The sequence below is a fragment of the Alosa pseudoharengus genome, unplaced genomic scaffold, assembly GCF_046254945.1.
Source record: "Alosa pseudoharengus isolate Yale_2024_CS ecotype anadromous, Long Island Sound unplaced genomic scaffold, YU_APseudo_1.1 YU_APseudo_1.1_scf_5, whole genome shotgun sequence".
Taxonomy (NCBI): Eukaryota; Metazoa; Chordata; class Actinopteri; order Clupeiformes; family Clupeidae; genus Alosa; species Alosa pseudoharengus.
The window spans coordinates 7,280,473-7,303,725 of NW_027468837.1; the positions used below are offsets into that span (position 1 = coordinate 7,280,473).

General features: G+C 41.3%; 1 protein-coding gene across 3 annotated transcripts in view; it reads right to left on the reverse strand.

Annotated features, from left to right (window-relative positions):
* The window catches only part of slc38a3b (solute carrier family 38 member 3b), a 29,860-nt gene extending 20,450 nt beyond the window's left edge, over positions 1–9,410 (reverse strand). For 2 of the 3 annotated variants that reach the window (XM_076268068.1, XM_076268066.1), the window contains exon 1: positions 9,253–9,410. The gene's annotated coding sequence lies outside the window, so the exon portion shown is untranslated. Of the gene's footprint in view, positions 1–7,184; positions 7,238–9,252 lie in introns of those variants that run through there. The other variant, XM_076268067.1, reaches the window with a different exon arrangement.
* Positions 9,411–23,253: the final 13,843 nt, after the last annotated feature.

A 23,253-nucleotide genomic window follows, 5' to 3' on the forward strand; every position in this document is an offset into this window, starting at 1 on the left:
ATGTGACTAATCACACGTCGGTTAACACCGATGCAACACTAGTAAAAAACTATTTACAGTAGGTACCATATAATTGTCTAGGGTGATCGTATGGATGACATATTGGATTAAAGAATCTGAGAGAAACAGAGCAAGAAGAAGTGTCTTAAGTACCGCAAACTGAGAACATGTCACCATTGCTTACTGTTCCTCACAATCTTTTCTCCTTTCACCCTCACTCATGCTGGCATGTTTCTGCGCTTTGAAATACTATTAAAGGACAAAAATGCATTCTTCTCATGTAAAAATGTCTGGGGTGAAAATGGTCAATGCAAGAATAACTTCTCAAATCAATGTTAAGATTAACAGAAATTACGTTTGACCTAAAATACTTTCCCATTTGCCTTATTCAGATTAAAGCCACAAATCAACTACCCTAGGACTGCTGGTATCACCTAGCCTGACGAGCCAGACCCACATTAAAATGTAGGGTCTGGGCACTCACCGTTCGCAGTGCTCAGTCCGAGGGGCGGGATAATCGGTTGTCTTTCAAATTCCCTCTGCACACAATAGGACAGTGCTGAGTCTTATGTGTTTTCCCACGAGCGGAGCTAGTTGGCTAGTTCAAACTTTTGCCAACAACTTAAAACAAGCTTAACTCGTGTCACACTGTTGGCCAACAGCGACATCCATCTTCTTTGTTTTTAAGTAGCAGGGAATTCAAGCCAAACCGTTGCAACTCTGCCATCAATCATTATGTTAAGCCCGACTCTAACGACCCTAACGACTCTACACGATTTGATTGGCCTGATAGAAGTTTAATTTTTCGAGCTCACAAGCCAACGAAGAGTTGCTAGACTAGCCCTGGAAGCAAATGTAATTTGCTGCCGCTAGGGTGCGTCTAGATTTCTAGGCTAGGTTTCACCTATATCATACACCGCCACCGCATAACAATGGAAAACATATTTGGCAGCCATTATACCTGACTGAAAACCTCTAGTTTGATCTCTAATGTGTTGTGGAACCCCTCTTAAAGATGTCTCCCACTGCCAAAGCCCAAATCTTATGCTGTTGAGCAGCAGTGGCAGCCATGCATAATGTGGATTAGCTGGTATTTATTTTTGTTTATGAATATAAATATAGCCCTTACTTAACTCAGCAACTATGCCCAGCTCTATCAATGGCAGAGAGTCAACTCCACTGGTAAGAGAAACGGTCAAGCCAGGGTCACTGGAGGAGAGGGGGGGGGGGGGGGGGTGGTTGCATGTCAATAACATGCAAGCAGCCTTACATGTATAGTGTTGCCGCCCATTTTGTCTAAAATCCATTACTTTTCGATAAACTTTTCAAGACCAAAATTGCTGACTTTATGTCACAGGTGACTTAGGTTACTTTCCAAGTAACTTACACAACGAGATTGGATAACATGTGCTTTCTTCCCCTCCATTCTATATGAAGGAAGCGCTCAAATGTTCTGACATGATGTATGCTATCTTCTAACTACATCCCTGGTATGACAAAAAATGACATTTCATGAGTTTTCCAAAACTTTGAATGAGTTTACTGAATTCCTTGATTTCCCCAGGCCTGGAAAATGGGATTTTATAATTCTGTGAGCCGTAATTTGAAAGATGGGCAAAGTGAAAAGTTTTATGTCTGACTAATGTTAATTTAATAACTAAGTAAAATCAATTGGCTAATTTAACACCATGGGCAAGAATTGAAGCGCAAACATTGATCAGCTCAACGCTCCCACATGCCACGTGACAACTAGTTCAGTTGTAAAACCTTTGGTTGTTGACAGACTTTGCCCTTTGCCCACCATTTAAATTAGGGCCCCATGACTTTTCCAGGTTTTCCATGACCGTAGGAACCGTACATATAACATGGAAATTATTTGCTAACTTTGGGATTTGGAATTTCATAGTGATTTCTCATAAGTGGACAGTAATTCTCGATCACATCAAACTAGGACCTCATGATGCCTGAACAAGAAGCTTTAGTCAATGTGTCCAATCTGAAGCTGGTCTTCACCTCAGAGCGCTGCTCATCTCTGAGGGAAACATGACTCTAGGATAAAAGTGAATGGCTGCCCATAACTATTTGCAAGTAAACTGCATCGAAATCAACCACAAACAAAAATGGTGTTAACCATCCCAGTAGTCGAGAGTAGGCACCGGAATATGTTCATATAGTATCACGCCTGAAAAATCAATTCCATGACAAGGCATTTGATAGTACAGTTACACTTTACATGACAGTATCGACATAAGAGTGACATGACACTGTCATGAACGTGTCATAAACAAGTCATAAATGTTTATGACATAACACTTCTGTTATTAAGTGGCATTCGCTTTTTGTCATAACAAGTTAGGGTTAGGATTAGGGTTAGGGTTAGGTTTATGGTTAGGGTTAGGAGTAGGGTTAGAGGTTAGGATTAGGGTTAAGGTTCATGTGTCATCATGACAGTGTCATGTGTTAATGTCAGTGTCATGTCACTCTTATGTCAATACTGTCAAGTAAAGTGTTACCGATAGTACTACCTCTAGTTTAATGGTTAAACTCAACTGTTAATCCATGTAAAACAAATGAAACTCTTGCTATTCCTAACAAACAGTATATATCTTTAGTATATAAGTATTTACAGAAATTTCAGGTTTCTGGAGAACAGTGATATTTACACATGCAAATTAGGTTTCTGGCAAACAGTGGTGGTTAACTTTTGACAATGTTGCAGCAATGTCATATGCCAATTAGGTTTGTCACCAGAAGTTCACTGGAAGTTTGCCATTATTGGCTAAGTGTGGTGGCAAATCACTGGCGAACACATTTGCCACTAGTGGCAAACTTCTCGTTGTTGCCAGAACTTTGCTTGAAGTTTACCTCTAGCGGACAACATTGGCAAACATTCTAGTGAATGTATTTGTTTTCCACAAATCAACCACAAATTTGCTGCAAATCTGCGGCAAACATTTCATTTTTGTAAGAGCTTTACACAGAGACCTCCGTCTGGGTTGCCACACTCTGAGACCAGTGGGCACTAGACTTGTTCACAAGGAGCAGTCGAGATTAATGTGGCTTCAAAGTGAACTGAATACTAGCGTGCCAGAACATCAATAATGAATGACAGCGGGCAGTTCTCATTACAATTCTTCTGCTTCCACTGCCTCCTGGTGGTCCCAGGCATGACAGAGAAGCTCTTTCTCTCCATCAGTTAGGCCCAAGAGGAGATTTGACAAGGTCTAAAAGGGTTAGGCCTACACTTGACCATGCTTCATGACTCAGCAAAAAGGGAAAGCTGTCTAGAAAGTTTCAAGACTTTGTTTTCATTTTATTTTCCAGTGGCAGATGCCCATAGGTTCTTCTTCAGACCTCTAATTCCCACCTCCAGACTGTTGGAATGGCCTCACATTGGACAAGGTAGCATAATGCAAAACTAAAAACAACTCATATTCAAGCCTTCCATCATCATTGTAATAGTGTACAGTATCTACTGGATTTTGTCCTCTTTTATTGCCTTGCAGTTATGCTATTTCACTGTTTTGTTATTTTTATTATTTGACAGCACCTTAAAATGTAAATTAGGTTTCTCAGCCAAGTATACTTGCTTATACAAGAAATTTGCTCTCTGCATTCATCCTATCCGTGAATTAGTGAACACACAGAGCACACAGTTAACACACAGTGAGGTGAAGCACACACTAACCCGGAGCAGTGAGCTGCCTTGCTACAGCGGCGCTCGAAGAGGACAGGTCCCAATCACTCACAGCAATATTTATACATATACATTGGACGCTCTAGTGCCACCACCAGTTCAATGTTGGACACGCGTTCATGCATGTGATCCTTAACTGGACCATCCTGAGTTCATCGACCCCTATTGCGTCACTTCCTGCCATATTGGACCTCCGCCATATTGGATTTGATCCAAACTCTACAAAAGTTTCAGAGGTCACAAATTTCATCCGATTTCATGAAACTTGGCGGATATGACTTTCAGACCAAGCCGCACAAACGATACTTGTCAGATTTTTCAATTTCAAGTTTATTTGCCTGTGACAGCCAATCAAATATGGCGATAAAGCTGCCAAATAGGAAGTGAACTCTTATCTCAGCAAGGCTTGGGGGCAGCCGTGGCCTACTGGTACAATCAAATACCGAGTCACTGTACCAAGTACCACTGAACCGAGTACAATCGGTACAATCAAGTACCGAGTCACTGTACCAAGTTTGGCTTTAGTACATCAAAGTGTTGCTGAGATACGAGCTCACTTTCTGACAAACTTGGTACAGTGACTCGGTACTTGATTGTCAGAACGTGCACGGAAATTGACATAATTTGGCCTCTAGGGGCGCTGTAATGAAATAAATGAGCTTATATCTCAACCATTCTTTATCCAATTGCCATCAAAGTTGCTGTGAGTGCTTGCCCATGCCATGGCAATGCCATTCCTGCTAGTACTGCTAGGCCCCCACATTGCTGCTTGCAGTTATATTTTCATAGTGTTTCTTGTCATTGTACAATCTGAAGTTAACATTCACCAATAATTTTCAAATGGAAGTATCACCATGTGTATGATTATTATATAGATAAAGAAATTGCTACCAAAACAATCTTCCAATAAATGTAATAACACTGTCCAACTGTTTACCAAAGAGGCCGGTGTTTGTACCAGCAGTTGGCTTCTTTTATAAAATGGGGGTCAGATTGTGCAGTGTCTCATCTGTGGGTACACATTCAAACTAAATAGGCCAAACTGACCAGGCTTGCCCAAATTTGTACTGATCTTTAAAATTGGTGAATGACTGGCCAAACCTCCCCTGACAAGACAGTCATGATTACTCAGCAGTATTGGGCAAATATTGGGAGCACGCTGGTACAGAGGGGTTTCACAAACATTGCCCAAGCTCTTCCCTGTCTAGAACATTGCAGTTGGCTAAATTTGTCAACATCATGTCCCAAATAGATTAAACAGCTCATCATTGAGTTCACTGAATCTAAGAGAAAGACTGGAGCAACCGAGCTACGTAATGTTATTGAGGTAGGCAGGGCTGGTGACACACCCTTCTACAGTGAAACACCCAATACAAAGCAACGCAGAGAAATTTTACATTGGGGCTTGAATGGAATTTGACTTACATTTACTTTTACCGGTATTTATTTAGCAGACACTTTTATATGTCAATTATATTAAAAGGGCCACTGTCCCCATGGCAATGCGGGGTTAAGTAGCTTAAGGGCAAGGGCCAGTATTGAACCCACAACTTTTCTGGCTGCTGCATGCTAGCTAAATAATAGACAACTAGATGTACTGCAAAGTGGTACAAAACATAACGGCCGCTCAGTCCTGTACATTCTCTCCGCAAAAATAAATAACGCTTGTTAATTTGTCTCCATCTCCTACTCCATCCACTAATGGCCAAATACCATGAGACCAAAGATCCACAACAATCCACTTGATGTCATTGTCTAGTCCACAACAATCCACTTGATGTCATAAACTTTAATCTTACTTGCTGTGGTTGCCAGACTGACCCGCACTTTAACTCTGAAGTTGACTGAGAATAATCACTTAAAATACCAAAGATACCTCACTACAGTTTTTGAATTGTGGTGTGTTATGGGATGGGTCAACCACAGTCAATGATGTGGTTCCTCAATTGACTGTTTTTGACCGCACGGCAGCTGTTCAACTCCAGTTACACATGCACTTCAATTAGAACAAACCACAAGTAGCACATGAGGTCAGGGAGAAATCATATTCCCTCAGATAAAGATAGAGAATTAGATTAGTAGTTGTCATTCTCTTCCAAATCAGTGGACCCTATCCTGAGGCTGAAGTAACCCAATGATTGGAGATCAGCTAACATTGGATGCATCAACATTAACGGCACAAGTGTAACATACTGATCTTACCACTAGGACTTTCCTCCAGAAGGTAGCCCTGCCAAAGACACATCCTGAACTTGCCAAGAAATGCGTCCAGAAATATCAAGTGTGGTTTAGCAACATCTTCCCCCCAGCTGTGTCCAACACGTGAGAGGGAACAGCGAAAGGTTACACCAGCGTAGACACTTTTTCACATTCACACCACCCCCTCACCCTTACAAAAGCACAAAGGACATCCTGGAGTGATTTTACTACACAAATCAATTGGCATCATTCAACAGTGTGCAAATGCCAGGGTGCTTCATAGCGACTGCAGAACGGGGGGCCACTTGCCCTTTCTCATGGATGGCAAGGTGAGAGTAGGGAGTGGTCACCTGAGGTGAAGGGGAATATTGGGAAGGGGGGGGGGGGTATCAGGTTGCTCTCCCCTACATTCTCAACAGCCGGTAGGAGGCCAGACTACCCCCCCCCAAAAAAAAAAAAAAACACCATGATAGGTTTTCACACCTTCCAGTTCCCACAGCTTTGGTGCTTGGCGATAGCCCTGGCAACCATGTGTTTTCATGCCTGGCTGGACACCTCGTAATCAGGCTGCCCCCTCTCCAGTGCACTTCATCTGCCAGGACGGACATGGACGGACCCATCAGCACCACCACCACCCACCTGAGTGTCTGACAGGCTCACAGGACATGCATGACCCCGAAGGACAGTGTGGCTCCACCTGCCAACACCAACTCCCACCCCACCCCACCCCGAGAGCTACATCCATGCAGCACAATGAAATAGTCCGTTGGCAGCTGGCCATGTTCTGAGGGGAGCATGGAAATAACTTGCATTCACAGAATAATAGAGGCGGCTTGGGCTAATTACTGAGCTTTTGTGCTGGATAGATTTATTGACGCCCATCACATATACTGGTAATCTTATATACTGAGCAAAAATAGTTCTAGTTTTTAAAAAAATGTCAACAGAAATAGGCAGTTTCTAATCTAATATACATTGTGATAGACTTATCTCCAAAATGATCACCTTAATTACACAGTATTGAAGATGATGTCTTCATCCAAACCCATATAAAAACAAATACCTCTGAAATACTGTCATACGTAACAGCATCTGACATGTCTGAGAAACATTATCTTAATGTCAGCTCTATCTGATGTTGTGCTCAGCACATTAGGATGCTCCTCTAATAAAGAGTCTAAGAGAAAGATGTGTTAAATAGTGAAACACTGGCAGCTTATACAAAATACATGGCACCAATCAGACTGAATATAAATGAAAATGAGGAGAGGAATATAAATTGGATTACCACAGGACCCAGGAAGCCAGGCTAGTAATACTCTATTTCAGCTGAAAAAGAGGTCTCATCTGGACCTTTCTCACCACGCAAGGCTGAGGAGAACACTATCAGTGGCCAGTGATGAAATCCTCCTAAAGGACCAAACTGACCAATCCACTACCTTGTTTTTCACCCTTCCCAGGTCTTCAGCCACACGTCACTGAATTCTGCATGTTTGCTCAGAGCAAAGTCTTTGATGGGTAATACTGACCTAAACAAATTTACACACAAAACTTTTCTTAAGAGAGCACCCTCTGCTTCTTTGTAGATATACTTTTTAAAGAGTCTTCCTATACATTACTGGAATATTTCATACACGGTTAAACTGCCCTGTTACGGTTACCATGTTATCTGTAAACAGAGCTTGTCAACATATTTTCTTAAGCATCTCAAAATAGTTCTGTTGAAGTAATTCCATGTCACCATAGAGCTTTCCATCTTTGGGGGGGAAAGGAGAAACCTTTGTGCTTAGACTATGGGTGTAAAGGTACACATATTCGTACCGTACCATTTAGGTACAGGACATTAGGTTCAATACAGATGTGTACCGAATGCAGTCTTAAACAGTAATCAACAGTAGGCATTTTTGTGTGCATAGCCTACCATGATTCAAATTAAGAGTTCCCACACAAACATATTAGTGGTGGACCAGTTATCAGTTAAGTTATATAACCTTTTCAAAATACTATTCTTGCTTATCTGTGTTGAGCATCAACGATATTGTCAGTGAATACTCTGTACCGAAAATTAACCGAACCATAACTTCAACACCGAGGTACATACCGAATCGTGATTTTTGTGTACCATTACACCCCTGGCTCAGTTGAATCAATTAGGTCTTCATGCAGATCAACATTTGCACTGTCAATATAACCTGATCTGACCATGGAATATTGACAAGCTTATTTGATAATTCACTTGACAAGTGGCTTTCTGAACCATTTTTCCTTGTTGAAATAGATAAGCCAAGGGGGCACTATACTCACACTAACTATAGACTAGAGCTATAAACACTTTATAACTGACAATGCCTGGAGCAGCTTTTACAGTCTGGACCATGGACCACTTGTTGCCTCACTCACTGTATGGACAGAGATAATCCAGCTGCTTTGATTCTTTAATGATCCATGTTCACAGAGTGAAGGCTACTAGTAATTACAGTTCTGTGGCTTTGCCAGTACACAGATAATGGAGGAAGACAATCAAGAATGCTGTATTGGCTGTCATTGATAATAATAATAATAATAATAATAATAATAACATAAAAGATAATTGGATGACTATTAGCGTATTTCCTACCAAAATATTAGATTCATAAGCATTTCGGAAAATACGCTGACGTTTATGAGAAGGGCTTTTCTGTTCAACTCTCTCCACGTGGTGAAGTGTCAAATTTCATTCTAATTCATTGTAGACATAAACTGACATATCCTAATCCTCCAAACACTGGCGTGTTGAACACCAATTGAAAGTAGATACTTCGGTTAGGAAAAACACTCGATCATACTACGATGTGTATTATATGTTGACAACTGATTCTCATGATAAAATCATCGTCAAACACAGTGCTTCACTGCTGTTGCTGCGCGGAAGACGCGTAATATGTCGAAGTGGGTAGAGAAGTCAGTTGTAGACGTACAGAATAAGACACTCAAATTACTAGGTTTTCTATGTTCTGTGGTTCTCAAACAAACGAAACGGAGAGATTACTGACAAGGTTTTGTTGCAGCAGTGGTACACATGGAAGTGATATTTGTTCTGAGCGTCTACCATAATTAGAGACATTGTGTTGAGACTCAGCATGGTATGGCGACCATATCCTCCTCATCAATAATAGAGGGCGGCTTTTCACCCCAGGAACATGCACGGAATTAGATATATAGCCCAATGCTGGCTTCAATTGATTCCTTACATATGCATTACGGAACTTCCCATGAAAACCATGAGACCATGATCATGATTCAAAACAGCAGTAGCTCTGTGTTGTGCGTCTTTCGTTCAGAAGTCATGAGAAGGTATCCTAAAGAGAACATCTTACCAGAAAAGGGAGTAGAACTGCACTTGTTTAAATAAATTCCTCAACAGTCAAAATGTCTTCACTCTTTAACTTTCTTTTCTCCTTTAACTCGACAATCCCCTTCAGCGTTCAGCTGTGTGCGTAATGTTGCTGACAACACAGCTTATGTCAACCGTCTGCCCTTTTCTCTGTTCTGAGAGCTGAGAATTTGCCATACAGAGGTTCTGTCGCGCTCGAAGAAGCTATAGAAGGGGGCTGTGCAGGTCCCTCCTCAAAAAGACGACCTCCCAATCCTGTGTCTTTGTTCCAAAGCGCGCGTCTCCAAATTAGTTTTTCCAGTTTCATCGCCCATCCAAACAGATGGTTTTTCTCCTTTTGTTGATTTTTGTTGATTGTTAATTGATCAATAAATCATTATGTATACCCAACTATCACTGGGGCACTAACAATATATTCACAGGCTTTTCTGCATATTTATCTGCAGTAATATTTGTTGAATTAATATTAAATAATCATCATTAAAAAAAAAAGAGAAAAAAAAAAACGCCTCAAAGATTTCAAATGTGTGCTTTATGCCAACGACCTTTTAAGTGTTATGTGCCCAAGCAGAACAAGCAGATTTTTACTATTTTGACATAATCTTTCAATCAGCCAATATCAAAAGAGCTACTTTCCCATAGTGGTAGCCACAAGCCACTTAATCATCTGTATAGGCCTATGTTGGCCAAGTAAAATGTTAGTCTGACAGGTTACTGTATTACTTCAGAAATCTGCCAACTGTGGATAAATTCACATGTAGGTTTCTTCATTTTGTCCAAACTCATGTGAATTCATTATCACTTCATCTCAGCCATGTCTTTTGTGACCCCTCCCCCCACATGCTCTCGTTTAGACAAAGGTGGGAGCTGAGTCCCCCATGTCATAATAGATACATGTGGGCATTTCTGCAGGAACATTTTTACACATTTGTTTCCATTGTACTTGCTAATGTACACATTGAATTGTACCCATTGTATGACACACTGAACATAACTCTAAAACATGAATCAGCTCATCTTCACAACTGTAATGAGGGAGGAGTCCTTAAGAGCCAGGATGTCTAGACATGATCTTATGTCCTTCTGACCTGACTCGGTTCCTCTGAAGGCTTAACCTGTGTTTATGGCAGCAAATCGAGATCCAGAAGCTATCCGGAAGTTATTATGTTGGGTCCTTTTGTGTGTGTGTGTTTGTGTTTATCTGTACATAATGTGTTGCACATCAGACCTAATGCCTTGGCTTTTCTTTGTTTGTTTGTTTGTTTGTTTGTTTGTTTGCGCAGGTGAAAGACTGTCCAATGTGTGTCTTGTTGAATAGCTATCCCTCTTTCAAGGCTCATGGCTTCTCTCAGGTTTAATTTTAGCATTTAGCAGTGGGAGGAGAGAGGGGGTACACCAGAAGAAGGGGGAGGTGTTTGGAAGGGGGGAGGGGTTGATAAACCCATTCAGTCATTGGTTTCTGTTGCAGCTGTTAGTGCTATTTGTGCCATGGAATGCCTGCCTGACATGGAGCACACAGTAGCTGTTGTAGCCTGAGCTACAACTCTACATTCACCAGACCCCATCCACCATCATGGTCTGCATTACCACCCCACAGTCTACTACACCGAATAAGGAACCTGCCTTGTAACTTTCCCCATGCTTCCGTCCTGCCAGCTATCCTGGATGTGTCCAAGACTGCCTACAGGAGCATGCTTTGGCCAGCTTAGCCTCATGGGCATCTATGGCAAGGCTCCTCAGGCCATGCTGTCCGGTCAACTCAATCTCCTCGTTTAACCAGGGGTGTAGTAGAGACTGAGAGAAAGAGAGAAGACAAAACTGGAGAAAGAGAAAGAGAGAAACATAAACAGAGAGAGAGGGAGAGGAGAGAGGCAGAGGGCAGAGTGCTCGGGTAGCAGGACCCTGTCAGATGGAGTGCTGGGCTCCACTACACTGCACTAATGGCTTTAATTGAATGCTTCCGCAGTGGGTGAGGCTGGACCGCTGCTTCTACCCTTTCTGACTCTAAATGCCCAGTGTTTGTGAGTGTGTGCTCGTGGAGAGGATGTTTCCAGGAAAATGTTATTTCAATGACTGGTAAGAATTGGGGATAAATGCTCAGGTAAAATCACTTTGAACACAATTGAGGATATAATGGTTATGGTTATGGTATTTGGCATTTTATCACTACATTTGAATCAAATAAAATAGAAACACCTATATTAAGCATAACAGTAATAGTAATAACAACAAATAAAAACAATAACAATATCAACAATGAAATTAATGAGTTTTCATATGAATAAAAACCATAAACATACAAACCATAACACTGCACCATAATTAATGGTACACTCTCCTCAGAGAGTAGCTGTTCAATAGGGGTGCCCCAAGGTTTAATCATGGCCCACTTTTGTTCAGTGTATATCAATGATCTGCCTTCAGTATGCCCTGGTGTGAACATTCAAATGTATGCTGATGACATGGTTATTCATGTCCATGCTAAAACAAAACAACAAGCTGCTTACAAACTCACGGAGCAATGGACCAAATAGTGGACTGGCTGGATTACTCTTGTTTAATCTTAAATATCACAAAAACACTCTGCATGTAACTTCTCCCCACGAAAAAACACTACTCAGCAGCCTGAAATAATAGCTAAAGGGAAACAACTACAAATAGTGGATGATTTTAAATACTTAGACTCAAACCTAACTTTTAAAAAGCACATTAAAAAAGTCCATGGAAGAGTCAAATGGAATCTTCTCAATTTTAAGTTGATTAGAAACCAGATGACTACAGAGGCAGCTAAACTGTATTTTAATTCTATGATTTTAGCCCACCTTTTATATTGTTTGACAACCTGGTCTCAGACAAATACAACTACAATGTCACTGATCTATAAAGTATACAAGCAAGCACTAAAAAATTGGACAAAAAAAACTTGCACTTACCTTGCACATCACTGTGACAGAAATGACAGTTTTGTTTTTTTCTCAAATTCCTGTTTATTTTTCAAAATAATTAATAATCTTGCAGCAGCACCACCACCCCTTAAGAAATGTGTTAATCAATGCAAAAATAACACAAGGACTACGAGAGCATCAACAAGGGGGGACTGCTCAAGTCTGTTCAGACACGCTATACCTTTGGTCAAACTGCCTTTTCAGTAAAAATATTTTGTCAATGGAATAGTATTCCTGTTAACATTAGACAAAGCACTACATTCACTGCTTTTAAAGTAAGTTTTAAGAAATGGTTAAAAAGCAAACCAGCACTGTGAACCTTTTTACTCACCGTTTTTTATGTTTTAGTGTTTCATATTTATATTTTTTTCCTTCTTTGTCCATCTCACAGTTTAATGTCCACATGTTACTCTTAGTCCTAGGAATCTGTAAATTGTAATTGTACTTAATGTACTGTATGTCTGTGATGTTAGCCTTTAATTTGTTCCTTGTAGAACATTAACTCCTACCCAGGGACTACAGACATAAATTAGCCTTTGTGCTACAATCTGGTTCAGGTATACTGTGCATTGTCCCGTTAAATATATATGTTAAATAAACATATGAATAAATACATAACTCTGTAAGAAAATTAATCTATTAAGTGCGAGGTGAACAGATGAGTATTTAAACACTTCTTGAAAGTCCCAAAACTATTACATGAAAGCAGAACACTAGGCAACTCATTCCACCAATGAGGGGAAGACTCTTAGCATTAATGGATGGTTGACACAGCAGACATACTTAACAGAGGATCGTAGTGGGTGAGAGGGGACGTACAGTAGTACAGTAGTACACGCAGTACATCACTCAGGCAGATTAGCACCATATTCATAAGATGGTGTGTGTGTGTGTGTGTGTGTGTGTGTGTGTGTGTGTGTGTGTGTGTGTGTGAGAGAGAGTATGCGTATCATATTATTTGTGTAGCAGCAGTACAGAAAATTCATGGCTAACAAACTAACATTCAAACTGGATGGACTGTACTTTCTGGGTCCTGTGAATTAAGATTTTTTTTATCCTTAATCTAATTTTATATGTGGTGTGAAGATATGGTTGGTGGTTATCTAACACTGCACTTAAAGGAGAAGTTCGGTGTGAAATTGACCTTAGCTGTACTGAAAGATGTTGCCGAGTACTCACATGTGTCCAATAGGCACCTTCGCTCACCCCCTAGCATTCCAAATTACGCCGTTTTTAGCCGAGTAGCTGTGGGGGCATAGCGTAGCCTATGCAACTAAATCGCTATTTTTACACCATTAAAAAGGTTCCAAGTAACTCCACACTGCATTGGTAGACTTCTGAGGGTTTTGGAACCCTTTTAATTGTGTAAAAATAGTGATTTAGCTGCATAGGCTACGCTATGCCCCCCACAGCTACTTGGCTAAAAACGGCGTAATTCGGAATGCTAGGGGGTGAGCGAAGGTGCCTATTGGACACATGTAAGTACTCGGCAACATCTTTCAGTACAGCTAAGGTCAATTTCACACCGAACTTCTCCTTTAATATGACCAAACTTCCCTTACCAACAATTAGTGCTTATAGTCAGTTCAAATGTAGGGGGCTGTCAAAAAGCAAACCAATTTCTCTGGTTGGCCTAAAGTGACCTCAAGTATGAAGGTGTAGTAGTTCAAACAAATACATAATTCTTGGCACAGATCAGTAGACCACTGGGAGCCAACAGTTAGGGGGCACAATGATGGTCTACAACTACAGTAGGTGTGTTATTAAGCATTACATTACTCATCATAGTAGGAAAAAGTTGCAGCACTGTCACTGGAAAATAACATGTGGGAATAAGAGGACCAAATTAGAGTATCTTTTTGAAGAGCTTGGCACACAGTTTACAGGACAGTTAAGGTAAGCAGTATGAAGACAAAGATGATACATAGCCCTTATTACAGATCTTCAACCATTCAACAATTAACTTGCACTCAGCCCAATGCTGCTTAAACTTTTCTGTTGTGGTTCCTGTTCCTAAATAGCGTTGGGGGTGGGGGCTGATAACTGTCTCTGACTCTGAAGATGAAAACATACACATGTTAACAGTAAGCCAGCTACAGTTACAGACAATACAGCCTTGTTTTGACACTAAACAAACTTTTACAAAATCAGACAAATCTGTTAATTTGTGAATGGATTTGTAACTTCCAGGCTTACCAGCAGCACTGTGTTTGAATAGATCTCTCAGTCAGTTCAACTCTCCATACAGGTCTCTCCAGAGCGTCTTCACTTGTCCTCTTCCCTGTGTTCATCACCGTGCAACTAAATGGTACCGTTATGTGGTGTGAAAGATTAATGAGCAGTTGCCTGTCTGGATCTCAGACATGTGTCTTAGAATAAATCATGCTTTTGTATTTATTCAATTTCACACTGTTCAGAATGATCTTTTGTCCATACAACAGAGACCAATGAACTTTGGCCATTACTCTGGAGGGTGAAGCAACATGCCTTGCAAACAAGACAAATATACTTTCCAGTTCATGGATTAAAATAGCAATGGATTAATTTTCAGAAATTTGCCAGACACAGGTAAGGAACTGGGTATCAGACATTGATTTCCTAGATGTCAGTTTATAATGTTGACTTAAATTACCATACATACACAATAAGAATGACACCATACTTTATTGTGTTATGATTAAAAAGTGGTTAGTGTTCAAATAAACAAATGCAGTCAGTCGGAGACAGTCAGGGACACAACAGACACCTGAAATGCATCTCATCACCTGTCTTCCCTCTCATTCCCTGCACTGTGGCCTTCATCACCATGGTGATGAGCTTTTTACAACCAGCCAGTCCTAGGCTGAGGCAGATTTAGGAGCTGGAACCAAAGCCCGGAGCACCACCTATGTTGGCCATGACATTCACAGCTATATCCAGAGTTATATGTCTGACCTTTCATAAGAAGAGCAAAAACAAATTGATCCACTTTGTGGCGCTCCAAATCAAAGCCAATGACCACAGTGGACCTTGGCTATGGCTAATCCTATTAAAAAATGTGGGAATAAAACATGATATATGAACATTTTACAATGAGATTTCATACAACTAGGGATTCACCTGTCACACATTTTGACTGAACCAAACTGAACGATTGGATAAGATTGAATAGAATTCATCTGGGATTTTCTTATTGATTCACCAAACCAATTGTTCCTCGAACAGTCGGGTGGTGTAACTAGTTATCCTTTTCCAGACTATGTTGACATATGCAGTGTCAATAAATACAGACATCCTGTCCAACCCTGTAAATAAACTTGTTTGTGACTTTTTTCTGAACAAGTTGTTCAAAACATATTCTAACTCTAAGAAAGTAACATCAAGTCAGACAATGATTTAAAACTAACCATCAGATTGAAAAATGTGATATCTTTTTTTTTTAATACATTTCTGCAATTGATCAATATTTTTCACTAACCTGTTTATATCATTCCAAAATACTGCTTGTTTGAGAGACAGTATACACCTGATTGACATGTAGAACAGTGACCTCTTCACCTACCTAAACATTGAATCTGTTAGGTTAGGAAACAGGTCAAACCCAAGGACAACCCTTTAGGAAGATAATGCAACATTTACGTTTGTAGTGACAACATCTGTATTGTGTGTACAATAACAGCAATAAAAATACATTGCTGTTGCAACTAAATGAAAATATATGTTTTGGTAGATATTGTAAGACCATGGTTTCCTTTCACAGATGTGATTTCACCGCTGACATCATACTTCACTCTCTGCAGAGGACTTTGCAAAATGTTTAATTGAAAAAGATGCTAGGGTTAGTGCCCAGTTTGATGAGCCTTTAAAACGAGCATTGCCTTGTGTAAACATGCAGCATCATTGGACTCTTTCTCTCCTCTTAATGAGGAAGAAGTTTCTTTACTTCTTCAGCGAAGTCGTCCAACAATATGTGCTCTGGATCCCATTGTATCCAGTCTTCTCCAATCCATCAGACCTACTATTCTGTCGGCGGGGTCACGCATGTTACACAGAAGTTCCTTTATCTTTCAAACAAGCAAGGGTTACGCCTTTGCCCAAGAAACATTAAATTCAGCTGATGTGAAGAACTATGAACCTGTCTCCCTTCTTCCTTTCTTGTCAAAGATTCTTGAGAAATTGGTGTTCAAGCACGTCTCTGACTTCCTATATCAGAAAAACCTACTAGACCCTAAGCTGTCTGGTTTCAAGAGTGTTCACTGTACCAAAACTGCTCCTTTGTCTGTGAATGAGCAGTGGCCTTAGCTACTCTCAATGTTTCAGTCATCAGTTTTACATTTACTTGACTTATCTGCAGCTTTTGCTACTGTAAACCATGACATTCTCCTCTCTACATTATATGAGTCTGGAATTTCTGTGAAAGCTGAATTTCTGTCTTAATAGGTTTGCATCCTACCTCAAAGGACGTTCATTCAGTATGTCTTGGCAATGACATGTATCAAAGTCACATGACCTCAAAACAGGTATGCCTCAAAGATCAGTATTAAGGCCCCTTCTTTTCTCTACTTACACCACTTTATTGGATGAGATCCATCTACTCCCATGGATTTACCTATCATTGCTATGCAGATGATACTCTTTACCCGTCTTTCCCACCTGAGGACTACCGTTTATGATCGTAATTCTGCATGCCTTAGGGATATTTCAGTCAGGATGAAGTCAGTGATGACACCTTCAGATTAACTTCTCTAAAACAGAGCTTTTGGTGTTCCCAGCTAATGCAGCTATTTCCGAACAGATTAACATCGAGCTTGGCTCATCTTCACGAAGCTCAGCTAAATCAGCACATAGGTGTCACATTTGATGGCCTTTTCAGAGTATGTAGCCTTAGTCACAAAGTCATGTTGGTATATCCAGTAACACTTTACTTGACAGTATTGACATAAGAATGACATGAACACATGACACTGTCATGACACATGAACCCTAACCCTAACCTCTAACCCTAACTTCTTGTGCAGACCATGGTTCTTTCCAGCTTGGCTATTGTAATTCATTATTCATTGGTTTAACCAGCCAAAGAGGATACAATTAACTCCTCTGTTACCTGCTAACACATAAAAACACACACACGCACAGACACACACATATGCACAGACACACACACACACACACACACACACACACACACACACACACAGGTATGCACACACTCACACATACGCATGCATGCACAAACACACACATAAACACACACGCACAGAGACACACACACACAGAGACACACACACACACAGTAGACATATGTACGCACGCATGTACACACACACACACAGGCAGGCACACAGACTCACACGCATACACACACACACACAATCACGTACATACACACACACACACACACACACACACACAGTAGACATATGTACGCACGCATGTACACACACACACACAGGCAGGCAGGCACACAGACTCACACGCATACACACACACACACACACACACACACACACACACACAATCACGTACATACACGCATGCACAAACACACCCACACACACGCATGCATATACACAAAAGCAAACGCACACATGTACACACTCATTTACATACACAAAAGTTGCAAGAGTAGGGGATGGCGTAGGAGATGGAGACCAATTGACAAGGGTGATTTATTTTTGCCGAGAGAATGTGCAGGACTGACCGGTGGTCATATTATGTACCGCTTTGCGGTACATCTAGTGTTAACTATAGCCTATAGTGTTCATATATTGTAAGTCACTTTGGACGAAAGCATCTGACAAACACCATAACCATGTAATTTCGATCTTTCAATTTTATTCTGTGTCAGTACCAGGATTTGCAGTTAGTGTGAGGAATGAAAAAGAATGAGCCTGATTGCCCTTTAAACACCCATTATCCATCAGGATGCATTTGTTTCATCATTAAAAAGAACATAGAGTGGTCACAGCTGAACAAGTGCCAGACATTCCAGACTCCTAAAGCTCTGCCAAGGTGAAAGCCTGCAGTGCAGTGGCACCATGGCAGTTAGTTTGTAATATGGCAAATCTCTCTGTGAAAATTTAATCCATGAACTGTTGGGTCACTACATTCTTCACCTCTCTAGTGGTGCATCTCAATTTATGCAATCAGTCACATACTGAGTGGAACACATTGTTTTGGTTAGGGTCGAGTTTAATTCACTGTGTGAGAGAGTTCAGAAATGAAGTACAGTGGATCATGCTAAATGAAGAAAAGGTCTGGGAGAGATGAGAAGTAGTGTTGTTTAAAGACAGAAGAGTAGCTGTGTGTGTGTGTGTGTGTGTGTGTGTGTGTGTGTGTGTGTGTGTGTGTGTGTGTGTGTGTGTGTGTGTGTGTGTGTGTGTGTGCGCGCGCATCACTGAAGAAAAACTACCAAATTCAAAGACTCTGCCTTGCATACATGTGTATTTTTTGGTATGATTTCCAATGTTTTTTTTTGTTTATTTATTTTTACTGTAAAGTGTGTGTGTGTGTGTGTGTGTGTGTGTGTGTGCATTACTGAACAAAAACTACCAAAGTCAAAGACTCTGCTTGTGTTTTTTTGTATGATTTCCAGTGTTTTTTTGTCTTAGTTGTTTTATTTATTTTTACTGTGAAATATGTGTGCATGCGTGTGTGTGTGTGTGCATGTGTGTGACAGAGAGACAGACAGAGAATAAGTGAAGCAGGAGAAAAGAATATAAAAGATGGGAAGACTGAGACCTTGAGATGTTGGTGCTAAAACATCCTTTCGCCTGCCAACAGCCATTCAGTGACCCTGTCTACAAAAACGCTACACCTTGGGGAGATTGACAAGGTCAGAAATAACAAACAGATGTCCAAAATTCTCATGAAAATGGTGAAAGGTCAAAACACAAACATGTTGAACATGATTATATATTAATGAGACAGTGTCTTGTGGGACGAGAGTGGTCATTCCCTAAAGGGCTTTCCCACACAAAACCAACGTTACAACCTCAAAGAGGTTGTCGGTGGGGTACTTGCATTGTTGTAATTTGTCTGGCCCTTGGGCACCTTTGTGAAACCCAATGCCAAAATGCCCCAATGCCAAAATAGGACACACTAGTCTTATGCTAGTCCACACAATGTGTTGCAGTAGGCTTACCTGATTCCAGTTCTCTGTGAGACATATATTTGAGAGGAAAAGTTCACGTTTATTTCAATCTTAGAGTATAAGGACTGAGCTTGGCATATGCTGAACCGTGGGATAAGAAAAAGCTTAACACATGCTTGATTAACTGGACATTTGTGCTTAACAATACCTGGAATGTTCTGCAAACTCCTCTTAGAGGAATGGCTGGGGAGCTCTTTGTAGAGGAGGATTATGAAACAGTGAAGGTAATTAGAGCCATCTGGGGCTCTGGGATGCTCCTGATGGGATACCTGGAAAAACAGTAACCAACTCTAGGCCCCCCTTCACGCACCCTGTTCTCAGTAAACACACCACTCCCTCTGCAAGGACTACGAGGAGGCCCGGCACCCCACTGCTAACCAACATGGGCGGCAGAAGAGGCTTTTGTAGTGGCCCGTTATGGCTCCCCTGGCCTGCTGGGACTCACCCGGGTCTCTGGGTGGACGAACCCGAGGCAACCTCTGGGCCAAACCCGAAGGCCTCAAGACACGCACAGGCATAGAGCAGGGTCAGCGCCGCTCCCATCACGATCACGTTCCACCTATTTGGTTTAATAAAAAGAGGAGAGGGGTGAGAAGATGAGGTGAAGATACGCACACAGGGGTTGGGGGGGGGGGTTCTCAAAAGCACTTCTGGCACAGGTTCTTGGTATTCCATCCACATGTGAAACAAGGATGAGAAAAGGGCAAAAAAAATAAACCATTCTACACAAGAATGTGACACGCGGTGTGTACTGGCTATTCAGTCAGGGCTTATGTAACGCACAGCAGATAGCAGGAGAACACTTGTTCACTCAAGATGCAATACATTAAAAAAAGTTTTGTCAAAATTGTGTCAAAAAGAGGTCATAACAAATTTTTTGGAGAGTTGCATTTTTAGGAGAGTTGCATTTTTAGTAATACAACGGATTGTCTGAAATATGAAATATGGGCAGTCGTGGCCTACTGGTTAGGGCTTCGGGTTACCGGAGGGTTGACTGTTTGATCCCCGACCACTCACTGCTCCCCGAGCACCGCTGTAGCAAGGCAGCTCACTGCTCCGGGTTAGTGTGTGCTTCACCTCACTGTGTGTTAACTGTGTGCTCTGTGTGTTCACTAATTCACGGATGGGATAAATGCAGAGAGCAAATTTCTTGTATACGCAAGTATACTTTGCCAAGAAACCTGATTTACATTTTACATTTACATTAAAAACTCGTGTTTGAAACTACCAAAATGCCAGTGTTGACGGCCAACGGAGTGGAGGATTCTTTACATGATCCATGAATCATCAGACATTTGAACAGACTGTCTCATACGTCATAGGATGACAAAATAGTTTCCTTGTTATCTTCTCTCTCCATGAAAATGACCCACAAAACGACACATTCCTGTCAGGGTCCCTCTTTTGGGTAAACATACAACGAAACACAAACACGTTTTCCTGCAGGCCTTGATCTGTAAACCCAGGGAGCAATGCTCCTCATCAAAGCAACTGAGCAAAAAACAAACAGAAGCATTGGCGATGAACAAACACTTAGTTTCCAAAATGTGGCTCACGTCAGGAGGGACATTCGTGTACACAACAGATGCACTTTGAGGGAGCAGTTTACAAATTTAAAATTCAATATAACTTTTCAGATAATTCTGCTTGGATTAACACTTTTTTGTTTACCAATATCAAAGAATAAATGTTTAAATGCTAATTACACACAGACAATTATGGATATGCATTGTGATATTCATTGGAGACCCACAGTGATCAAACCAATAACTGCCATATGCCAGTACTGATACCGAACAACCTATCCTTATATTATTATGTATACCACAACAAAACAACGCCACCTACGCTTACAAAACAACAGTGATGCCATTATGACCACTCCATATGGGTTGTCAAGTGGACACCTTCCTTCATCAGTGTTTCATTGAATTAGGTCCAGAAAGTTCAACAGTATTGTCAGTACTGGCAGCCAAGACCCACCCGGGCCCATACTCAAGGATTAGGACACTCATATACGTCAACACCAGAACAACAACAGATACACCTCAAGAGACATCTCAGAATGATTTGACATGCATATCTAAGGGTCTAAACGACACACTGCCAACAGATACACCTCAAGAGACATCTCAGAATGATTTGACATGCATATCTAAGGGTCTAAACGACACACTGCCAACAGATACACCTCAAGAGACATCTCAGAATGATCTGACATGCATATCTAAGGGTCTAAACGACACACTGCCTAATATACTTATTCCTTTGGCAGACACTTTCCTTCAAAGTGACTTACCTGTCAACTATTGCCAGGGCTAGTCTGATTATCTAAGTATGCGTCTTATTATGCTATGCTTATTATGCATGCGATCCAGGGTAAGGGGTAAGGGGTGGGCGGGTGGGGGGGGGGGTGTTAGGTATGGGAAGAGGTTGGGGGCTGGGAGTGCAGCCCAAGATCACAAACCTGGATTAGTGCAAGAGTCGAAGCTGGGCTATGAACCCTGGTCACCTTAGGCAACCAGTCCCAGACATCTTTTGACACCAGCCTTCTTCACATAACACAGGTCAATTTGTGTCTCCAAGTTGACTTTGAGCACCTCAGTCATAACCACTGGCTCTCTTTTTCAGCAGCCTCAGACAAATCCTTTTAAATCTCCACTGAGTGATTGTCCTTAAACCCAGAGGCATTTTGGTTGCTTTAGCTACAAACTAATAGCCTGGCTCTGCCCTCCTACGTACTTCCGCTCAATTTCATTTTCCTTCAGTACGTAGTCTGGGATTTTGGTATATTCGCAGGTTTTCTCAGGCCAAATTTTACCTGTCCAATCAGCGAATAGAGGGGGTGGCTGAGAACGATGATGTTGAGGTTGTGCGCTAGTTTGAGCATGACATGCGTCACAACCAAACGTTAGCGATTAGTTATGGCAGATCCAGAGTGGCTCTGGGCAGATCCAATAGTTTTAAACTTCAACAGAGTACTCGCTTTCAAGGAAGTTAACGCATGCCAATGGAAAGTCGCCAGACTCTCTGTACATTATATAATGTATGAGAGTCTGATAGGACCAGGCTAACAAACTAAACCCCTCAGGATGCAAATCCATAGCCGTCATAGCAGTCACAATGATACACTGTCAAACATGAAATTGCCTTCCAAAATCCAATGACAATTTGCTGCTTCCATCTTCCCGTCCACTGATTGAGGTTCTAGAGCTCTTGAGCGTCAGAGTTGGGAGAACAACATAAGTGGCTTCTATAACCATCCATAGCATCCATTGCCTAAAATTCTTCCCAGCTTATCTTCCCCCTCCCCTCTCAACATTATGCCAGTGCATCGATTGCCCTTGCTTTGCTGGAGAAGCTGCTGCTGCGTTTCCTTTTCTTGCTAACAAATGCTGTTACCATCTGCCTCATGGTTTCCAACTGTCACCTTACGCAAACCATGCTCTTCCACTCTGTGCCTGCCCAATAATACCCCTATACTGTAATGCACTTCGATACTAAACCACACCAGTCGGAACAGCATCATTTAACTCCTACACCAAGCTGGTCATCGGTAACTCCAAAAAAGGACATAATTGGCACTTCAAATCATAGACAATTGCACTTTAAGTAATCTCCTAACTGCATTATTATTGATTCTCTCAAATTTCTCTATCCCTGAAATAGCAACTTCAATCAAAGGACACATTCTGCATGGTACAAACCCAAAGCACAACAATTTAACAGGTAATAAGGTCTTAAAGGGAAACTTGGCAACTATTTCAACGTAATAAACCAGTTTAGAAATCATTTGGATGGTTAAATGACCTGTTCCAGGGAAAATGGTGACTTTCCCCACTGCCCCTAGCATCCCCAGGAGGAAAACCAACCTTGCAACATTGAGACTACCGTCCCGGAAAGGGAA